At 47.0% G+C, this 22,637-nt stretch overlaps 1 long non-coding RNA gene across 4 annotated transcripts in view; it reads right to left on the bottom strand.

Moving 5' to 3' along the window:
- Window positions 1-22,637, bottom strand: part of LOC113252197 (uncharacterized) — a 55,743-nt gene that overhangs the window by 20,186 nt on the left and 12,920 nt on the right. For 2 of the 4 annotated variants that reach the window (XR_003314770.4, XR_008960085.1), the window contains exons 3-4: window positions 22,211-22,305; window positions 1,926-2,138 (exon numbers count right to left, since the gene is read on the bottom strand). This is a non-coding gene — a long non-coding RNA (uncharacterized LOC113252197). Of the gene's footprint in view, window positions 1-1,925; window positions 2,139-22,210; window positions 22,306-22,637 lie in introns of those variants that run through there. The other 2 variants (XR_006408992.3, XR_007191018.2) reach the window with 1 other exon arrangement.

Raw genomic sequence — 22,637 nt, 5'->3', positions numbered from 1 at the left:
TACAGCCTCCAAGACAAATTCACGTCCACCTCAGTCTCCCGCCCGGAGGTTGCAAACTGAAGGTTCATGAACTACCGCCGGCTCAGGCAGGTTTTGCTTGGCCTGCACAAGGATGTTGACTATTATTTTACAATATCAGGAACGCTCATGTAAAAATCCAAAGTTCTGTCTTCTCTTGAGAAAATCATAATATGTGGCCACATGGGGCCCACAATCCTATGCGGTGACGATCGATGGGTGCCGAGCGGCTGTCCCCGGAGAAAGAGCACGGTCTCCCCACCTCCCGACAATCCCTCCGCTCTCTCGCCCCACCCAGCCTGCTTCATGCAGGTGCCCGGATCTGTGAGTATCTGGGGCTGATGAGTGCGCCCCCAAGAGGCCTCCGTCCTGCCTCTGCCCTCAGCAGCCTCTGACAGCTGTGTCCAGTCTCCTGGCCTTGCAGCCATTCAGAATGCTTCCCAAAGGGGGCTGAAGCAAAAGAAGTTTTAGGGTTAACCACAATTCCGTTCCCAAAGCAGGTAATTGATGTTTTTGTAGTACGTGTATCCAGTTTTCGATTTAAGAACACAGTGAAGTTAAATTGGATCGCAGATAGCCTGAGCTTTCTTTTCCTTGCAAATGTTGATTTTTCAGTGCTTTTTTTCCAGCAAATTATAGTATACAAAATTTTCCATTTTGCTTTGGAAGGCCTGTAATATGTCTACAGAACAATCTACCAACACATTCTTATCTACATAACCGACTAATGCCCTGTTTGCAGCCAAACATCGTCCTGCTCCCTAAATCCCAGAAAGCTTGGTATTGTCAAGCTCCTCTCCAGTGACCCAGCTCTAAGCCCCTGGATGGTAAAAATTTGATCCCACCAACCGCCACCTCCCACAGCTTCTCCAAACAGGGTCCTAATGATTGGTGCTTTTAACTCAAGCAGACCACAGTCACTTTTCAGAACATTAATTCCCATAAAATGGAATGTCAGTTTTACAGGGAAGGCTCCCCTTTATCAGCAAAAACTGATTCCATTTGACTGATTAATTGTCCTTAGAACTGTCAAAAGCTTCCAGACTAGCGGTGACAGCTGGGGAGGAGATGGCCAGGCAGTGTTGCGATGTGGGGCACTCCTGGGCCGGGAAAGCCAGATTACAAATGCACAAATAATTAATTCAAATCAATACAGCGAGGGGTTCAGGCTGAGAGACATTCAATTATGTTGTTCAAAGAGAAGATGCTGGTCTTCAGCTAGTCCGCTCCACGCTGCAAATAATAGAGTATTTTTAATTTGTGCAGCAGGGATGTTAATCTTTCCTGGTGTAATCCAGGCCTTGGGGAACGCCATAAATATGTGGCACTGAGTAAGTGAGGCTCCCTGGGGAGGGCACTCAGTCAACCCAGCCCTGGCTTCCCTGCCTGTCTCTTTACATCAATCTCTCAACACTCAATTAAAAAATATATGATAGGCTAATAGATGATGGATGGATAGACGGATGGATGGATGGATGGATGGATGGATGGATGGATGGATGGATGGATACGGAGGCAGGGACAGAAATAAAAATTTTCAAAGACTGTCAGATATCCACACCCCCAACCATAAACAGTTTATGACTTCTAGATTTTACTTGAGCCAGTAGTACCAATAAATCCCAGAGGCATTATTCATGTCCCAAAAGGAATTGATTTAGAATTACCTTAAACAGCAAACTCCTGCAGCATGTTTAAAATAAGGTCTGGGGGCGCCTGCGTGGCTCAGTCGTTAAGCGTCTGCCTTCGGCTCAGGGCGTGATCCCGGCATTCTGGGATCGAACCCCACATTGGGCTCCCTGCTCCGCTGGGAGCCTGCTTCTTCCTCTCCCACTCCCCCTACTGGTGTTCCCTCTCTCGCTGGCTGTCTCTATCTTTTTTAAAAAATAAAATAAAATAAGGTCTGAATCTTAATTTTATTATATGAAAACAGAAGCACGAGCATAAGTGCGTGCGTGCGCGCACACACACACACACACACACACACACACACACACACAGAGGTTGGGAAGGTTATACACCAGGGTGTTAAGGGTTGATGTCTCCATGGCGGGTGGGAATGACTGTGAGCGTTTAGTGGCTGACTGCAAGGCTCAGCTTTTCCATGATGAACACTACTTCTGTAATAAAACAAAAGCAATAAAATATTTTTAATTAAAGCAATTCTCACACACAAAAAAGATGATTCGTCTATAAAAATGTCACGTTCCTATAGTTTTCAGAAGGAGTTACTCTAGGAAGGGGCCCTCAGGGAATGTGGTGCTACCACACCCACCACCCAAAAGAGAAATCTGTTTGGCCCAAGCACGGGGCAGGTGGCAAGCAGGACTCAGGAAGGGGAGGTTAGGGAAACGGGGTGTCCTGGGGGCCATGGACCCATGAGGTCTGCAGCCTGATATTAGCTACTGTTATTCACGCAAACACGCATTGGTTACTATTCTACACGGAGCTCTGCACAGGAGAAAGAGCTGACTGTGGAAGGGTCCCCGCCTCCACAATTCATTAAAGGAGCTGGTGGTCCAGCAGGAGGGATGACGCATCCATAGTGACTGGAATTCCAGTTGGACCAAGATAAACACAGTAATGGGGCAGAAGGGGACCCAGGGGGAGAAATAATTAATTGTGATGGGGTACAGGGGAGGGAAGCAGGGGCTCATCAAACATTCGTGGAATTGAATTGAAGTGGCATTTAAGCTGGGCCTTAGGAGCCCTCCCTCCCTCACCCTGACGCTTGGAGAGACGTATTAGACACAGACGTAGCGGGATTTCCTCTACGAGGACCAGAGCTGCTGTCATTTGGGCAAAACTCAGTGCTTTCTCACAGCGGCTGTCACCAGAAGTGGAGGCCTCACTGCGTCTCTTTCCGAGATGTGTTGAGATGTGGAAACAAGATCTATAGATCTTGGGGCGGCTGAGCCAAAGGCAGCCCGTGTGGGAGGCTCAGAGCCCACTCAGGAACATGGATAGATCTCTGAGCAGGGCCGAGACACACAGCTATGCTGAAAGTTGAGTCAGCCACAGGGAGTGCCGTGTTCCAAGCCATTCCACGCAGGTGGTGCTGGGAGACAGTGCTGGGCACCTGTCACGATGGAGACAGATGTGGGGGGAAGCCAGGCACACCACAAATCAAAAATAACAAGGAAACCTCCAGTCAAAGAAAACACAAGCAACACCAGCTCTTCGGCTCCTCCCTTTGTCAGAGCCTGGCATTCTGTGAGCACAGACTCCCCGGACAACAGAAATGCGCCCAGCGGAGATTTTGCAAATGAATAGGCAGATCCAGGGCAAAAAGATGTGTTTGTTGACCATGCTAAAAACTACAATCAGTCAAATAAAGAGAAATTTGCCATCTCCCCCTAAATTGTATGAGGCAGGGACTAAGAAAATGATCTATCAAGCAGGAAATATTTCAGCAATTGGTCCTTATTTATTAAAGAGATGTATGGCATTTGCCATGCCACCATGTGCATTTTCTTTTTTTTTTTTAAAGATTTTATTTATTCGACAGAGATAGAGACAGCCAGCGAGAGAGGGAACACAAGCAGGGGGAGTGGGAGAGGAAGAAGCAGGCTCATAGCAGAGGAGCCTGATGTGGGGCTCGATCCCACAACGCCGGGATCACGCCCTGAGCCGAAGGCAGACGCCCAACCGTTGTGCCACCCAGGCGCCCCATCCCTGTGCATTTTCTATAAAATAGAAATTGTAGAAAGAAGTCCAGAAAACCAGAGAGAAAGATCAGAGGTTTTGTCTTTGCTTGTTACTGTGAATAAAGTTCCCACTTAACCAACCTATGACATTGATCAAGATTGAAAGGGAAATTTTCACTATACTGGTGACAAACGATTTTTGAGATAATTATTCCACCATTCCAATTTGGGGACATCTACTCTGTTCCCACATCAGAGTTACTTAGTTCTTCAAACGTGACCTGTCGGTGTGTCATGACTGCATAGATGCTTTTACGGCATGCAGACCTTCCCTCGGTCTTCTTGGGCTTTACCCAGCTGTGGTGGATGCTTCCAGATGCTGGCCAAGGACCCGTCCCAGAGGCTTGGCCCGTGTCCTCTGCGTTCCCGCCCAGGGCTTCCACTAAGCCACAGCACTGTTCGGTCTGGAGCAGGCACAGAGGAAGCACAGTGGGGGTGGGGGGTGCCCGGAGGGTCCCGTGGGTCCCGCGGGAATGCCCTCCTTCCCGTTCTCTTAGTGGACCGTTCTCAAGGCATCCTGCCTGCTTCTGTACTGTACAGCCGAGCCCCGTTGCCCACAGAAATGACCTAGATAGAACATCCTTTATTGTCTCTTCCTCCTTCCAGGCTCACTCTCTGCTCCCTCCCATCTACTTTCTAGAATCACCCCCAAATAAATTGCTTCCACTCAAGTCCTTGTCCCAGGCTCTGATTAGGACTCAGCTTTGCAGTGTGGTGCCGGCCGGCAGCCATTCTTCCTTTACAATCGTATTTCCCTGGGGAACTACCATGCTCTCCGTGTGCGCAGATCTCTGGAGGTGAATGCACGAGGGACCCGCAAGAGACCCACATCTGAATCTGCCCCTTCCCCACCCCCGAGCAGGCTCAGGGCCACTGGGCCCCCTGGAGGGAGAGATAGAGGGTGAGAAGAACGGCTCGGGGCCATTCCCAGGTGTCAGTAGTTTATGTTTAGCGGACTGTCTTGCTGAAGAGCTCTGACTGTGTCTTCTCCTGCCCACCCACCCAGCTCCTTCGGCGCACCTGCCTCCCCCATGAGCCCCTGACAGCCTTCACCAACCAAGAGATTCTCTGCAATGGAAGATAGCCAGAGTCAGGGCCCTGCAGCTGGTAAAAGACCACCCACTGTCAAGTATGTAAGTTATACATCTAGCTGCCCCAGGAGAAGGTGTGTACCTCTCCGTCTCAGTGCCTGTCTCTCCCTGTCTCTGTCTCTCTATGTCTGGCTCTCTCTCTCACACGCGAGTGCATGCGCGAGTCCTATCCAAATTCCCAGAGAAGGGCTGTGATTGGCCCAGTTTAGGTCAGATGATTAGCCCTAATCCAATCAAATGTGACAAGGAGCTGGGGTTATGTTACCCAATGTGGCTTCCAGCCCCACCCCCTTCAGCTGGTGAGGGAATGGGGTGCCATTGCAATCGGGGAAGATACTGTAATGAATGTCCATTATATCAACGCTGCTCACACTTCTCTGTGCTCACAAATTCCTGGAGGGTCTTGTTAAAAGGCAGGTCCTGCGTAGGGCCCGAGGGTCTGTATCTCTGACAAGGTGGTGCTGATGTTGCCGTGTACGCCCCGCACTTTGAGTAGCGGCACTACGGTATCAGGCAGGGAGGACCCTCTTCAGCCTCACAAACAAGAGAAACCACTGCTACACAGCAAAGATTACAAGGAAGACTTCTTGCTGGGCGAGACAGAATGAGTGAGTTGTCAATGACATTTTCATGGGGCTTTTTTTACACAGGGACATTTAACACAGCCTACAAACCAAGCCATTAAACTTTCAGCCAAGTAATTACTTTCATCAAGTAATGATCAAATCAGACCCTAACCGTGAGCCTCACCCTCCCATCACTTGCCAGGGATTGTGACAGGAACATCACGGATTAATTAAAAGAGGTGATTTTATATTTTGTCACAGCATTTTTGGGACAGTGGCATCAATTGGCCAAGTCAAAGTGGTCTGCTTCTTTTGCCTACTTTGCCCAATCCCTGGAGTGTCCTCGCCTGTCCTTCCTCTTGTAAATCTCATTTCTCTACAGCTCTGGTGTCTTCTGCCCTCACCGGTGAGGGCTCCCAGCCTGCCGAGTACCACACTTGTGCTTTGCACTCCCCCTCCCAAGCCCTAGTCTTCATCTGTGTCTGTCCTTTCCTGTCCATGGCCTCAGAAGCTACCAGTGACAGACAATCCTGTTTCAACTGCTCCTCATGGCTGTGGCCATGTTGCCCTTTACCCTGCCCCATCTTCCTACTAGCCATTTAGGAGAGGACCAAGGTCTCAGGCTGAAACACCCATGGGGTTTGTGGCAGTGTCCAATTAGGGGAGCAACTCAATCTTGGTGGAGACCCTACAAACGGGATGCTGCAGAGTCTGTCTGTGAGGCTTCAGAGGGACAGGGAGAGCCACACGGCACTGTGGTCCAGGGATGGCACTGCAGACACAGTGCAACCTTGACACCTGTTGCTTAGTATTCATATCACCATGGTGCCCGGCCCTTCTGTCCAAGCCCTGCGCACCTCTCTTCTGACAAGGGCCACCCAGGGCAGGTTTCCCAATATAGCCAGACCCAGAATTGGGACCCACAGTGATCTTGCAGATCTGATGGAGTTTACTCTTACTCATGGGCCTGGCACTGGAGTCAGGAGTTCTCTTCTCAGTACCCACACTCAGGAAGAGCCCAAAGCCTCCAATAGGAAAGCAACTCATGGGAAGGGAACTCTGTACTCCTCCAGAGAAACCTCCTCTCCAGTTCAGCAGTGTGGTCATGACTATAACAAGGAATAGGATAAAGAGCTCATGTGAGGAGAGGTAGGCATGGCTGGATCAAGTGTGCAAACATCATCACCAGGCCTGATATTCCCTCCATCTCCCAGCTCTGCTTTCCTCAGGGCTGACTTGGGTTCTGGGCAGGCCTCTGTTTGTGTGGTACCTCACAGGGATTACGTCCTCTAGTTTAGCAACCAGTGGAAAGAGACCATCTCTCTTCCTAAAGCTCCTGGGGTTGCCTCTCAGAGGTCTGTCTTAGGTTATGTGCCAGACTGAGAACCAGTCCCAGCGGCCAGGGAGTGTGGAACTCTCACTGGCCAGGAATGAGTCATAACCTCTCACTAGAGGTAAGAACTGAGGGCAGGACAAATGTACTCCCCAAGAGGAAGTTGAGGGCTGCTAACAGAAGAAACAAATTTCAATTTGTCTAAAACAACTAAATTCTGGGGACAACGCATAAGTTCGTATAACTTCAGCTATTATATATAATATCACAGTAAGCAGTTATCCAACATGGCCAAGGATAAACCTATCTTTCAGACTGAAATGACGGGATCACACAAACACCATACCCAGATCACTGAAGGTCATGGATTACCCCAGATGGAGATCTTGAGATGAAGGTTAGAGCAAAAGTAGTCTGTTTAGAAGGTCATGAGATATCTATAAGGGAGGTAGAAAGTGAGACACTCAATAAAGGGTGTGTTATCGGTCTCATTAACACTGTGGCGAACTGAAACCAGTCCTACCAGGGAACTCTGGGAGATGTCAAATCACACCTGAGTTATCCCAAGCAGGGGTGAGGGAGCTGGGGTATTTATACACCAACTCCTGCCTGTTGGTTCCCAGGAGCTTCTGGCTTGCTGTGCCCAGTGACAAAGGAGCCCTGAGGCAGAGAGATGCAGGTGCTGGCTGTTGGCAGTGGGGCTGGCATGCACTAAGGCGGGAAGGGTGACAGGAAATGGGCAGGTGACCAAAAACATTCACAGTCTCCAAAGACAGACTAGACTGAATAGACGGCACCACGTGGTCTTGAAGGTCCTAGAGTCATTTGAGCATCTTGTGATCCCTCCAGCTCTATAGTAAGAATGTCATTCACCGCTGTATCAAGCTCTGTACAGAAATATAGTTAGTAGAGATTTTTGGTAGGTAGAATACTAAGTAGAGTCACTTTATGAGGTTTAAAAGTTAGAAATGTCTTCTTGAAAAATGATCCTTTTTTCCTCTTCGATATTACTCTTACTCAGAATTTCAAAACATTTTATAAATAACATGGTCTCTAAGCCACCCTGAGAAAAGAAAACTGAATTTCAAGGGTTTTTTTTTTCTTAAAGTCATTTTCTTTTTTAAAAAGATACAAACTGGTTGCATAACCTCCTGAAAACAATGTAACTGATTAATTGATTTTTGCAGTTTTAACCCAATTGTTCTGACGGTTGATGAGATGATACTGTGGCACGTACGGGATTTAGCGTCCCAAATCTACCTTGTCCAGTCACCACAGCTGGTCCCCAGAAGGAACACTTTGTTCCCAGAGAGCCCAGGCCAAAGGTTTGATCATTACGTGTAAGAATCATCCCAAGTGCAAGGCCATTAACCCCACATGCACTGGGCCCTTTCCCCTTTAAGAGGCAATTTAATTCCCATCATCTTCACTTGACCCTGGGAGACCAGGAGGACCTAGACCATAAGTTCCACCCCACAGATGGGCTGAACTTCATCCAGGTGAGATGAGGTACCAAGGTTGCTGGAAAAGGTGGAAACCAAGCTTTACTCTAAACTCTAGCATGAAGATCTTTCCACCACACCCCTGGTCCCCAGATAATTGGTTTTTCTTGCATTAGTAAAATTATTACACCAAGCCATCTGAAATGCCATATTTATTGGTCAAAATGATCAAATTACAGCAAATTTGCCATTTTCATAGATCAAAGAGGTCAAAACCTAATATTATCAATTTCACCTGGTTCAACCTAATACAAAACCATTTGGGAACCTGATTCTAAGTGAGCAAGAATATCAGAAAAACCATTACTACTACCATCTCAAATAGGAAGACTATTTTAATCAAAAAGGTGGGAAGGTGACTACATCACCATGTGAGACATTGTGCTTTGTGAAGCACGAGCTGTGCTATCTGTATTATGTTCACTAGACCTGCCTTGGGAGCCAGGGAGCCATGTCAGTCTGGAGTCCCCATCTGACAAAGAAATGCCAGGGAAGCCCATCCTGGGGCCACTGCCACAGAAGTCCTGTGCTCCAAGGAGTGCTCTGCTTGGATGGTCCCTCCTCCATTGCACTGCCTCCCTACCCACTCACTGACCCAGGACAGGGAAGGGTGGAAGGTATGAGACGGCTGTCATTGGGTCCCTGGGAAGCAGCGTGGCAAAGCATCCAAGGGGCTGCACAAGTTGCAAGCACATGATCTGCCTGCAGAGCCACCCTCGCTGCGTGGCATAGATGAGCAAAGTGGGTACCACAAGGGAGAGACTCCTCTGATCTCAAGGCAGAAAGCTACAAGCTGAACAGACATGATGACTCATAAAACCCAAAACTGTTTTGAGACCAATTCCTTTTTATGTAAAAAAGAAGAAGAAAAAGAAATATGTCTGTTTATTCTTTCTCTGGACTGAGCTTAATATTTAAATAAAGCATTTTACGAACGGGCCCCACAAATCATCATCTTTGCTGCATGAGTTCTAATTGCATTATCGCTTAACTGCAAAGCAATAGAGTGTGTAATTTGGGAGCCGTAATGCCTGGGGGTGGGGGGCAGGGATGATTTAAACTTTTCATGCAAATCCCAGAATTCAGAAAACTGGGCTGAGAACAGCAGCAAGAGTCCAGCTTCCTCTCTAGCTGGCTTCTTGGATACCTCAAATCTCCATGTCAGGGAGGCAGCAGAGAACAAAAACCCCTCAGATGGCGCCTCACACTACCCTCGCAGCAGAGCCTCCTGAAGAGATGTGGAGTGCAGGAATGGCATGTCAGCAGTTACTGTACGCCTGTTGCCAGGCTGCATGAGCACCAGGGACACCCACATGAACGTGGCTGGTTTCTGACTGCAGGAAAGCTGCTCTAGTGAAGGGAAGCAGACATGTCAACAGAGCTCAATGATGGAGACACGCGGAGGAGGTTTCTTCGAAAAAAGGACGCCTAGACCCAAGTCTCTAAAAGACAAAGTTAGATTTTTAAAAAGGAGCAGTGAGACTAGCCGGATGCTCACTGGCACTTGCTTCTCTTGGGTGCAACTGATCTGCTGGAAAAGTGCTCGTGAAGAAGCCAGGAAGGGAGCAGCAGGGAAGCCGAATAGAGAAAGGAGAAGGCAAGCAAGGGTGTGATTCTCAGCAAAGTCCCAGATTCAGCCGGACCCCCGGCGAAGCTCTGAAGTGTAAGTTACACCTCGGAGTTTGACCTACCTCAAGGCAAGGATGCTGGTCTTTTCTTCCCCCAGGCAGGCAATCATGTTTATGGGATGCTCCAAATGAGAAACTATTCTCTACCTACAAAGGAGGCGGCTCTGGTGCTCAACACCATCCCACGGAAGGATGCAGTTACGGTCGGTTAGACAAAAGCCCACAATGCTTGGGGAGAGGTGCGTGCGGTGCATGAAAGGGACCCAAGAGGATCAGGGCTGGCCGACACCCAGTCTGTAACCCAGACTGGCTCAACCTCGGCAACAAGATAGGGGTGGAAGATTTGCCAAACCATGCCTGCTCGTAAAACCCCAAGCACGCTTGCCCACTTACCTGCTCTCTTTCCAGTTAGTACAAGCCCTCCAACTTTGTTCTTTCTTTCCAAATCATTTTAGCTACACCAGGACCTTTTCACTTACATATACATTTTTTAATTAACATGTCAGTTTCTACAAAAAAAACATCCAGGATTTTGACTGAGATTATGTGAAATCTATAGATCAAGTTGAAGAGAACTGACATCTTAACAATATTGAGTCTTCTGATCCATGAACACGGTGTATGTCTCCTCGTTTACGTGAGTCTTTAATTTCTCTCAGCAGTGTCTTGTAGGTTTCAATCTACAGAACTTGCACATCTTTTGCCAAACTTATCTGTAGGTAGTTCAACCTTTTGATGGTATCATAACTTACATTATTTTGAATTTAAATTTCTCATCACTGCTACTATAAGGAAGTGTAATGTGTTTGGCCATATTGATCTTTTTCTTGCAACCTTACTAAACTCACTTATAAGTTCCATAGCTGTTTTTTTGTAGATTCCTTATAATTTCCTACATAGGTAGATGCTGTCAACAAATTAATATGTTTAGCTTCTTCCCTTCCTAACTGTATGCCGGCCTGTTTTGTTTTGTTTTTTCTTTTCATGCCTTATTGCACCAACTACCACCTCCACCATGGAAGTGAATAGAAGTGGTAAGAACGGACATACCTGTCTTGTTATTGGTCTTTTGAAATAGTATTTTCTCTTTCACCATTAAGTATGCTGTTAGCAGGTTTTTCACAGAAACTCTGTATCAGGTTGACAAAATTGTGTTCTATTCTTAGTTCACCATGTATTTTTACCATGTTTACTATTTTTTAACCAATTTTTACCATGGTTGAATGTTGCATTATTGTCAAATTATTTTCTACATTTATTGAGATGATCATATGATTTTCCTTTTTAGTCTGTTAAAAATGACACTGATTTATTTTCAAGTGTTAAACTGTGCTTATGTTCCTAGAACAAACTCCACTTGGTTGTGATGTATTCTTTGTGTTTTGTTGGATTCAATTTGCGAAAATCTTGTTAAGAATGTTTGCATCTAGGTTCATGAGAAATCTTAATTTGCAGTCCTCTTTTCTTATAGTGTGTTTTCTGGTTTTGCAATTACAGGTAATGCTGGCCTCACAGAATAAATTAGGAACTCCTCCCTCATCTTCAAGTTTCTAGAAGAGTTTGGATTGAATTGACATGTTTTTCTTTAAATGATTGGCAGACTTCTACACTAAAGCCACCAGGGCATGGAGGGTTCTTTTATGGGAAGCTTGTTGTTGTTTGTTTGTTGTGTTTTATTTTTTGTAGGCTCGACACCCAACTAACGACCCAAAGATCAAGAGTCACATGTTCTATTGACCGAACCAGCCAGGTGCCCCTGTGGGAAGGTTTTTAACTAGACTTTTAATTTCCTTAATGGATTTCGGGCTATTTGGGTTATCTACTTTTTTTCATGAGTAAGCTTTACTAATTTGTGTCTTTCAAGAAATCTGTCCATTTTCTCTAAATTGTGGAGTAATGATTATTTTTCCTGATGCCCTCTGTATTACAAGATTTTTCCACTTTTGCTGTTGGGGACATGACTTATTCCAGCCCTGTATGAGTTCAGAGGTTTTTCTACCTGCTTCTTTCTAGCGGTTCTTTCAGTTGCCTCAAGTAGTTTCCTCACATGCAGGCACTGACTGATACTCAGCTGAATACGTGAGTGGAACCTGAGGACTCCAGAGTGTTCTCTCTCTTTCTCCTCCCTCCCTTCCTATCTCTCTTTCTTCACCCCCCTCTGGTAGTCTGCTACTTTGGCCTCCCTAAATCCTCCACTCAGTCTCCTCATCTTGAGTAAACCACTGGGCTCTGTGTGGACTTCCCTCTCCCTGGAAACTCACTCACCTCATGGAAGAGGTTGGGACCAGAGATAAATATCTGGGAGCAAGGACATAGAGCTAGTAAATAAAACCATAAGTACAACTGGAGAGCCTGTAGTGGAGGAAGGACAGTATCTTAAATACAAAACCCATAGGGGCAGGGTATGCACAAGAGAGACTATGATGTAGGAGAAGAAAGATGTAAGTAGAAAGAAGCTCATCAGAGATGAAGTTATAGAACCTAGACTTTGGAGAGTTTCAAGGAACTGAAGGGCTCCAAGTGTCCTTGCCCCAGAGGTGCTGGGCATCAATGTCAGAAGGGCTTACACAGGCACAATGCCACCCATGCCATGAGTACATCCTGTGCTGTGACTTTGCATATGCTTGTTTCACTGGTTTTGCCAATATGAAAAACTTGTCCCCTTTACCAGAGAAGACTAAAGTAGGGGTGAGTGAATGAGACGGGCAGAAGTGGTACAAGCCATACTTTCAAGAAGCTTGGCTGAAAAGGGAAGGAGATTAGTAGCTAGGGGAAGGCAGGACCAAGGTGTTGGGAGTGGAGGGGACACTTTCTGCTCAGTATCCAATCTTCAATCTGTGCATAGTCTGAGGAAGAAAAGGCAGCGGACAGGTAGAGCCTGAGATAAGGAAGAATGAGGATAATTGATGGAGCAAGATCCCAGGAGTTGGGAAGTGGGAAGGGTTTGGCCCTGTGCAGGAGGGAAGAATGAATGCCAAAGCAGGACAATTGCAGCTTAGAGAGAGAGCAAGTCTACAACCCATGTACTGCTCTCCCTGTTTACCAAGAGAGGCTGACAACACATGGGCAGTTCACATGTCAGCCTATGACAGCCTAAAAACAAGCCTCAGATTTGTTTTCTAGCAGCCCAAAATTGCAACTCTGAGGCTTATTCCCTGCAGCAGCGGCAGTAAGTCCCACCAACGCACTGAGATAGTGGGCATCTGCACGTGGTGCTCAAGGCCACAGTTTAGGACTGCCTTGGGTCACCCAAATGGTGTGACATAGACAAGACATTCAAGAAATCCATTCTGCATAGTATCTATACTGAAGCATTAAGTTCCACATAGGAGAGATACAACCACCTGATTTCTACAATGCAGAAATGTATCATATTGATAGAACATGGCAACCCAAACTAGTTGAAGCCAAAAGAGAATTTATGGGGCTGGACTTGGCTGCAACTCAGTCCAGAGCACTCCCAGGTTACCTGATGCACAGGCAGCTGCATGTGCTAAGCTAATGGCAGCAAGTTCACCAGCTGAACAAAAGTTCTGGAGTTAACTCCTGGTTCTAACTGATCCGGACTGAATGATATGCTCATCTGGAACCAATTGTCAGGGCCAGAGGGACTCAATGTGCTGACTGGGTGATCCCAGGATGGCCTGACCTTTGCTGAATGCACATGGGCTAAAAATGAAGAACAGTCACCTTATTCCTGGGGGGTGGTTGGGGGGGGGGGGGGAATGCATGCCGGGAGGCACAAACGACTAGTGTTCCTACAAGAATTACTTCAAGGCATCAGCTCTGGGCGGGACTGGTCCAGGAATGGAAAATGGACACAAAGAGCCATGGCCTATGTGTGCATCTCTGATGGAATGTAACCCTACATAGTGTGTACGAGAAGGAGAGAGAGAGTAAGCCACAAGCTGGGAAAATGAAAACCTCATTCGAGAAGCACTGCATCTTTCAGATGGTGCAACAGGTATGCTTAGAAAACAGTGTTCATTAGCTTCTCCTTGACCTTTGAGCTTGCTGCCCCTTCAATTTTCCTTCAAATGAACCCATAATTCCATCTCAAGAATTGACTGGAACTAATTCCTTCATTAAATAAGCTTCATTTGGGGGCTGACTACCTTGAGTCCTGGAAGAAAACACATCTTACTTTTGCGGAGACCAATCTAGGTCAGCAGTGCAAAAGCTTCTTTTTGAGAGAGGTGAACCACCAGCCCTTGGATGAAGGGCTGAGGAAGCTTTTGTACTGAAGGTGCAAAGTGGAGAAAAGAGAGCAATGGCATAAGAGCCAGTTGAGAGGGCAAGCAGAGTGCACACACACCTGCTGCTTGTCTCACTGCCCAGCCGGGAAAATTCTTTGAAACAGAGGCGTGTCTGTGATCACAAGCAGGCACGAGCAGTATCTCCAGAGCAGACGCAGAGCCACCACTGTTGTCTGTAGCCTGAGGCAGGGGTTCGCTCCAGTGGTCCCCGAAGAGCCTGTCAGTTTGTTCAGGAGTGAGAACAGACACAGGGACATTTGGGACCTTTGTTCTCCACTTGTGGGTCCCTTTGCTAGCAGCAGACAACCCTGGTAGCCAGCCTCCAAAATGGTCCCCAGTGATCCCTGTCTTCTGGTATTGTTTCTCCCACATTGAGGAGCAGTGGACATGATGGTGTCTCTGGAGGGTAGATCATAAAAGATACCGTAGCTCTCACTTGCTTTCTCACTGACTCTGGGAGAAGCCAGCTACTATTTTGTGAAGATGCTCAAACAGCCCAGTGGAAAGACACACACAGCAAGGAATCAAGGTCCTCTGACCACATCCATGTGGACAAGCCATTCTTGGGAGCAGACCCTCTGGCCCAAGTCAGTCCTTCAACGGACTGATGTCTGGACTGCAAGATGAGGAACTCAGTGAAGCCAGAAGTCCTCAGTTAACCCACTCCCAAATTCCTGACCCACAGAAACTGAGGTAATAAATATTCTCACAAGAGTCAGTTTTGGGGTTATCTGTTATGCAGTAAAATAAATATTATAGCTCCACTTCCAGATGCAGGCAAACAAGTCTTGTCTCCTGGTTATCTGTCTAATATTTGCAGGACTTGCTCTCACTCAGTGCCATGATCCCATCCTTCTGGACAGAATCTTCCAGAGGGCAGGGACCAGGTTGTCATTAATGTCCACTTCCTATGCTCCTAATTTCCCCCCACATACTATAAATGCTCAATACACATTTCCCAGATTAACTTGAATTTCTGTCTTCTGTAGGGGAGAAAACTTGTGAACACAGAAGTGTTTCCTTCTCCCAGAAATTACCTTCCATAATTCAAAATGAGAAAATGCAGCTCTTTAATTAACAGAAAACATCTAAACCCAGACCTCAACAAAGTTGGTATATTGTAGAGGCTGCTTCTCGCGGAGATTATAGCTACTTGCAAAGGAGTCCACAGGTCAATACAATTTCAGAGAATTGTGTCCAGCAGGCGACCTCCATGTCCGAGAGAGGACCTCACTGCAGCACAGATCAGCGGCATGTGTCTGCTTGGCCAGCACCATCCCTGGTGAGTCACAGCATCAAAGAGCCCACCCACTGGGGAGGACTTAACGTGTGCCCAATACCATCTTGTCACTCTGCCAAGGGGTCCAACACAGAGCCCCATCCCCGGGGGTAGGAGGGCTTTCAGTTGGCTAGGGCAGGAAACGTGCCCATGGAAAGATGAACCACACCCACATCTGAATTTGCCTAGGATCCAGCAGAGTGGCAATGACGGTAGGTGGTCTTCAGAAACCAAGGAGGGGCTCTTCACTCTGGAAAGTGTGCCACGCCCTGTGCTCCTTGTCAAGGAATGCATGGTCTTACATAGACAGCTTGCCAGGGAGGGCCTGCTAACCCAGCCCAGAGACAGTGCACTCAGGCTGAGCCCTAAAGGATGAGCAAGAAGCATCTGGGGGGAAGAAAGCATCACGAACAAGCAGCCTCATGAGGCAGGGAGAAGAGCAGCTTGTCATGACTGAGCATGTGATGTGAGGCAGGGGTGAGGACAGATACGGTGGGACATGGGTTGTGGAGATGTTGGGAGACAGTTCTTCATGGAACTGTCACATTTCTGCATATCTCATGAGCAAAGGCACTGGTGGCCTTTTTTCTGGACTATCTTTTCAAGGATGTTTGTACAGTGAACTGCCTTGAAAGAGATTTGCTCTCCCTCTGGAGTGAAAGGCAGGTATGCTGACTCCCCACTACAAAAAGTTCAGGAGGCCCTAGGATTCCTCTCCTGTGAAAGCTGAGTTGAACCAGTACAGGAAAATGCTGACTATGGGCCACCATTACTGCTGTGAGAACGGAGTCCTTGGCCTCTGACCCAGGACTCGTGTGTGTTCTACCAGCATCCATGAAACTGGCAGACCAACTTGTGAACGGGAAAATAGGCTACAGTTCCTGACAGGGGGCCCCTGAATTCCAGGTTCTATACTGCCGGTTCTTGAGAAGCAAAATTACATATGTCTTTAGCCATCAAGGAATGCTATTGGGAGCATAGCAGGGTGTTCAGATACAGGGCCATTTATTGGGTTGTTTTGTGTTTTTCTCAAGACATACAGAAATCTCTTAAGGACAAAGTTAAATTCTTCTGATCTTTTTTTCTTAGCAGGAGTTAAGTAAGAGGCAACAGGGTAGAAGGGGGAGGATACCTGGAGCATCCCACCAAAATTAGAAAAGTTCCCGAGACTGTGAGTCCACTGAAGTCACCAGGACTGCTGCCTGGAGGAGGTAACCAAACTTGTCCACCACCTGTAACAAAAACCTACTGACACAGATCATCAGACCCCTCTACAGATACAGCAGTCTCAACCTCCCTGGGCATTGTTTAGTCTGCCCAGGCTGCCAGAACAATAAAATCCCACAGACTGGGCGACTTACACAACTGAAATTTATCTTCTCACAGTCTGGAGGCTGGAAGTCCAACTTCAGGGGGCCAGCATTGAGGTTTCTGGGGAGAACCCTCCTCCCTGCTTGAAGATGGCTGCCTTTGCACTGTGTCATCACATGGTAGAAAGAGAGGGAGCAAGCTCTCTGGTGTCCCTTCTTATAAGGCACTAATCCCATCATGAGAGCCCCATCCTTCTGACCTCACCCAAACCTGATTACTTCCCAAAAGTGCCATTTCTAAATACCATGACACTGGGGATTATAGCTTCCACATACAAATTTTGGGTGGGGGGGGAACACAATTTAGCCCATAGCAGACAGTCCGGAGTCTTGACCCCCAAGAGCTCCCAATACACACAACACCCACTAATTTATGATACAACACTCAGGGACCACTCAAGTCCTCAAGCCAAGAGAAACTTGAACACCAACTAGTCCAGCCTCTTGCCACTGAGTGAGGAATAGCAACAGTATCTAGAGTAGGTGGCTGGTTAAATTAAAAAATTTTTTAGAGGGGCGCCTGGGTGGCACAGCGATTAAGCGTCTACCTTCGGCTCAGGGCGTGATCCCGGCGTTATGGGATCGAGCCCCACATCAGGCTCCTCTGCTATGAGCCTGCTTCTTCCTCTCCCACTCCCCCTGCTCGTGTTCCCTCTCTCGCTGGCTGTCTCTATCTCTGTCAAATAAATAAATAAAATCTTTAAAAAAAATTTTTTTTTAGAATCTCAAGGAAGCAGGTATCCTCCTTATTCCCCTCAACAACCCAATGTACCCTGATGGTCAAATTGGTCAAATCATCTGACAATATTCTCCGGATTTCATTTAAACCTAATTTCTTGACCTTTGGTTCCATTAAAATGGCACTTGGTTATTCTAACAATAATTTTTGCTGAAAACCACCCGAATTGCTTTTAACTCAAATGGACAGTTGCAAAACGGAAATGTTAAGGTGCCCCAAGCCCAAGAATCATAAAACATTCTGCATTACAATTCAATGTCAGGCGAGTGCCATTAGGATGTCACAGGTAAAGAGATTTCACAGGTAAGGAATCTCTCCTGTTCAGTGCCTGAGAATCCAGACTAGACTAGAGTCTCTGACTCAACTGGGCCTTCCTCCTGTGGCGGCTCCTTCTCTCCTGCATCGCCTCGTCCATCACAGGCCAATGCAGTCACTCTGCAGCAGACGCTCTTGGATTCTAGACTGCCAGAACCCGGGAGCCAATGCTTCTCTGATCTATTTCCCGGCCAGCTGTCCAAAAACTCTGCACCTTGTCTCACACCATATGCATTTCTCATGAAGGTGACAATACTCAGGCCCGCCTTCAGAAGACCAACACACACACAAAAGTCATTTAAAAAGGCAATATCTTACACTCTGACTCTAGAAGCCTTCGCTGGTGGATGATTTCTGGCTTTCTCTGCATTTCACACAGTGAATTGTCATCCCTCAACATAAAGTTTTCCCCCAATGATGACAAGACATGGGGTTTAGGAAAGAAAATGTATGCTGGAGGGGAAGGAGGGGGAGGCTCATATCCGCAGTACGAGGAGCAGGGGCTGCTCCGAGCTTGGTCATTTTTCCTTCTCAGAAAGGATACCCAGGGAGCATCAGGTAGTATTCGTGTTAGAGAACTGGGACAGCTCTAAACCCCATCTACCAGGTACAACTTCCCACTTTGTTAGAGGTTAGGAAAATCAAATTTCCTGGTTGCCTTTTGAGGGTGTGGCTGTCCTGGGTCTCATCCAGTAACATATCACACAGCTTTATCCCTTCCAGTTAGCGCCCGATGCAGGAACTGATGTACTAAAAATCCACTTCATTGATCTTCATCTGAGAATATGGTTAGCAAGGTATAACTTCTTCTGATCAATGCTACTGATCAATTACCTAATGAAAGAAAAATAAAGGAGGGGCCTCCTTGGCATCAGAATGAATGTATATACGTCCAAAGCAGCACACCTATAACTAACTCAGGACTGATTCTCTGTTCAGGACTCTGCATTAATAACAGATAACTTCCATGCACAATGAAAGATGTGTGCTCTGTGTTTCAAGGAAAGCATGTGTGTCTCCAAGAGGGAGGGGAAATCACCTCCTAAGGCAATCAGCCTCTGGGCAAACGGAACTCAGTGCCTGGCATAGCTAGGTGAAGCAAAGTAGCTCAATTTACAGAAGAGGGGGCACAGGAGGGCTCCTCACACCTGCCCCTCCAGTGGTCTTTGCATACAGCTTTATCAAGGTCCTCAGTGGAAGGAAGGCCAGGAAATAATAAAGAAGGAAAACATACTACTTCTCCTCAGTTATAGCCAACCAAGGTAAGTCAAGCTCTCAGGCCTGTGCCCCGTCAGATGAAATTCTAAGTCCAGGTTTTCATTGTGGAGGCAAAAGGGTGACATGAGCCAAGTCACTTTTTATCTCCTCCCTTGTCCCCACCCCTCATCCCCACCCTGACTCCTTAGACCAGGCTCAACTGCCAGGTGAAGGGTTCACTGTCACATGGCAGAGTTTCTTTACTACCCTCAAGTAGTGTTTATATTTCAAAATAAACCTCTGGAGAAAGCAATGCTCCCCCTGAAGGAATGACTCGCCATTGGCATTCCAAGCACCCTGGTTCCTGGAGCAGGAGCATGCCTGTTACTATGGGGTGGGGGTGGGGGACAGGGGTGCTTTATGGTGCCCCTGGATTCACACAGCTCAGGAAGTAACCTCTTCTGCCTGAGCATGAGCCAGCCCTCTCCGTGCCTCTCAGTGGACTGCAGACAGGCAGTCCCTCATGCGTCCCTTCACAGATGCTCTATGCATGTCCGTGGGGCTCCCGCGCTGCGGGTCCCAGGATTCCCACAGGCAGCCTGGAATAACAAGGGGCAGCACCCCATTCTCCTGCCCTCGCCACCTTCCATCTGCCCTCCACAAGCACTTGCTGTCCCTTGATAAGGAGGAGGGAAAACTACAATCAAGTGCTTCCTAACCCAGATGTCACGAATAAATGTCACCAGTTAGTGTCCAACGTCAAAATAAATAAATAAATAAATAAATAAATAAATAAATAAATCTATCTTAATCTGCAGTTTTGCTAAATAGCTTCAGCTCCCTTTGTCTTGATTTCTACCTCCATGTACACAGAAAAGGACACTTGTCTCATGAAATTCATGAGCTCATGTCTATATATCACTGGCCCATGTTGTATTATTTACTCTGTGGGTAGGAGTGTCTCTCTCCATGGTAATAACAAGGTCACTGGGCAGAAAATCATTTCACAGTAAAAGGAAAAAGGGCACTTCCAAAAGCAAACAAAGCCCACCACAGCGGAAATTCCCTCACCTCCTCTCAGCAGCCCCGTCCAGAACCCGCTGCAACCTACCCGCAATCCAGCCAGCGGAACCGCTCCTCCCCTCTCCCTCCACCTCACTGATGCACCACCAATTTCTGAATGTCAGCCACAATCACGCCTCCTCCCCAGGGTCTCATCGTTCCTCTCTTCTGTTAACCTCCATCTTGTTTAAACCACTTAACTCGGTCATCATCCATTCTGGCAGGGAAAGCGTAAATCAAAATCAAGTTCCATTGTTTAGAGAGAAATAACCCCATCTCCTGGATGGTCGTGGATTTAGTACCCAGGGCTGCAATTCTTTGAAGTGGATGGTAAACTGGGGTTTTGACAGGCTGGGAGGAAAACAACTCCAAGACTCTGGGGGAGGCCGCCAGCCACCGATTCAATCCTTGTGTTAGGCTGCCATCTTGTGACATACTGGGATATGCAGCTGAGGACCCAAGGCGGCATTTATGTCTAACATTGTAAAACCTTCCCCCTCCCCAAAATGTAAACCAATAGATAATAAATGCCAGTATAACCTCTCTTAGCCTAAATGGCTGAATATTAAAGGCAGTTCTTCTTCAGGCATCAAGGAGCCTCATTATATAGGAAAACAGATTACACAGCGGACTCAAACTTTGTCAGAAATCTAAAGTGTGTCCTGACATTGGCCCCTCAGACCACCTCCCCTCTCATGGTCTCCTCACCACCCAACCCTGTGTCAGATGGGCTGGGCCTTCTTCTTGGCTATGAGCCAGGTGTGTGGGCTTCCCTCATGGCCATTAGTGCTCCAAAAGCAAAGACCAACAGGGCGTCCAGGAGTGTGCTAGAGATGGATCTGCCATCAACACCCTCAGAGCTCCCGGGTGTCCCCACTGAGTCCAGGGGACCATGTCAAATAGAGGAGCCCCTTCAAGCTCACGAAGAGGGCTGCTGTCCCCAGCCAGGCCCTGAGTGCTCTGCAGGCCAGCACCTGGGATAAAGTGGACCCGGTCCTCTCTGTTACTTCACTGACAAGCGGGAACAGACCCTCATTAACGAGGTCTGACTTGGCTACTGCGAATACAGAAAATGACTGGGAGTCCAGCCTAGCCCTGGAGCTACTCTCCAGCTGGCAAGCTGCACATCCCAGCTCTCCAGATGCCTCAGGCTCTGGGACGCGGCCCTCGGGGCCCGGAGCTCACAGAGAACCTTTCCCAGGATATGACCCCTCTCCAGTAGGGCAGTGGAGGCCTCAGGCGGGCGGCTAAGAGTCCCCAGGGCACCTCTCATTTAATAAGCAAGACACAGGGGCCCAGACAGTGCTCAGCGAATAAATATCTGTTTATCAGATGATTAAAAAGGAAAGTGTGTGTGGTCTGGGGATATAGTCTCAGTAGTTATAAAAAGGTTAACTTTGCACATGTAGGCTGCTGCCATCACAGGAAACACTGAAAGCATTTTTCAGCTATAGAATTTCTCTGCTGAAATTCCTCCCTTTTTACCCATTTTGTCCCTCTTTTCCTCTAAGTGATTCGATGTACTTACAATAGTAGTTTTTATTGAAGTATACTTGACATACAATATGATACTAGTTTCAGGTGTACAATATGTGACTCGACAATTCCATACGTCACAAAATGCTCACTGTGATAAGCGCAGTCACCATCTTTACCATACAAAATTATTACATTATTGGTTATATTTCCTACTCTGTACTTTCCATCCTCGTGACTTATTCATTTTATAACTGGAAGTTTGTAACTCTTAATTCCTTCACCTATTTTGCCCATCCCCTCACATCCCCTTTCCTCTGGCAACCACCAGTTTGTTCTCTGTATTTAAGAGTCTAATTCTGGGGGCGCCTGGGTGGCACAGCGGTTAAGCGTCTGCCTTTGGCTCAGGGTGTGATCCCGGCGTTATGGGATCGAGCCCCACATCAGGCTCTTCCGCCATGAGCCTGCTTCTTCCTCTCCCACTCCCCCTGACTGTGTTCCCTCTCTCACCGGCTGTCTCTATCTCTGTCAAATAAATAAATAAAATCTTTAAAAAAAAAAAAGAGTCTAATTCTGGTTTTTTTTTTCTTTGTTTGCTTTGTTTTTTAGATTCTACACATAAGTGAAATCCTACCATATTTGTCTTTTTCTGTTTGATTTTTTTCACTCACCCTTGTACCCTCTGGATCCATACGTGTTGTTCAGAACGATAAGACTTCACCGTGTTTTACAGCTGAGTAGTACTCCATTGTAGACACAGTTGATCCTTGAACAACACAGATTTGAACTTCATGAGTTCATTTATATATGGATTTTTTAAATAAATACAATAGAATATCATAAATGTATTTTCTATTCCTTAATTTTTTTTATTTCTTATGTTCAATTAGCCAACACATAGTACATCATTAGTTTCAGATGTAGAGTTCAACACTTCATTACTTGCATATAACACCCAGTGCTCACCACATCACGTGCCCTCCTTACTACCCATCACCCAGTTACCCTATCTCCCACCCCCTCCCTTCTGTAACACTCAGTTTGTTTCCTGGAGTCCAGAGTCTCTCATGGTTTGTCTCCCTCTCTGATTTACTCACA

Source organism: Ursus arctos, unplaced genomic scaffold (assembly GCF_023065955.2).
Source record: "Ursus arctos isolate Adak ecotype North America unplaced genomic scaffold, UrsArc2.0 scaffold_19, whole genome shotgun sequence".
NCBI lineage: Eukaryota > Metazoa > Chordata > Mammalia > Carnivora > Ursidae > Ursus > Ursus arctos.
The sequence above is the reverse complement of the archived record's forward strand: the minus strand, read 5'-3'. Positions and strand labels throughout refer to the sequence as shown.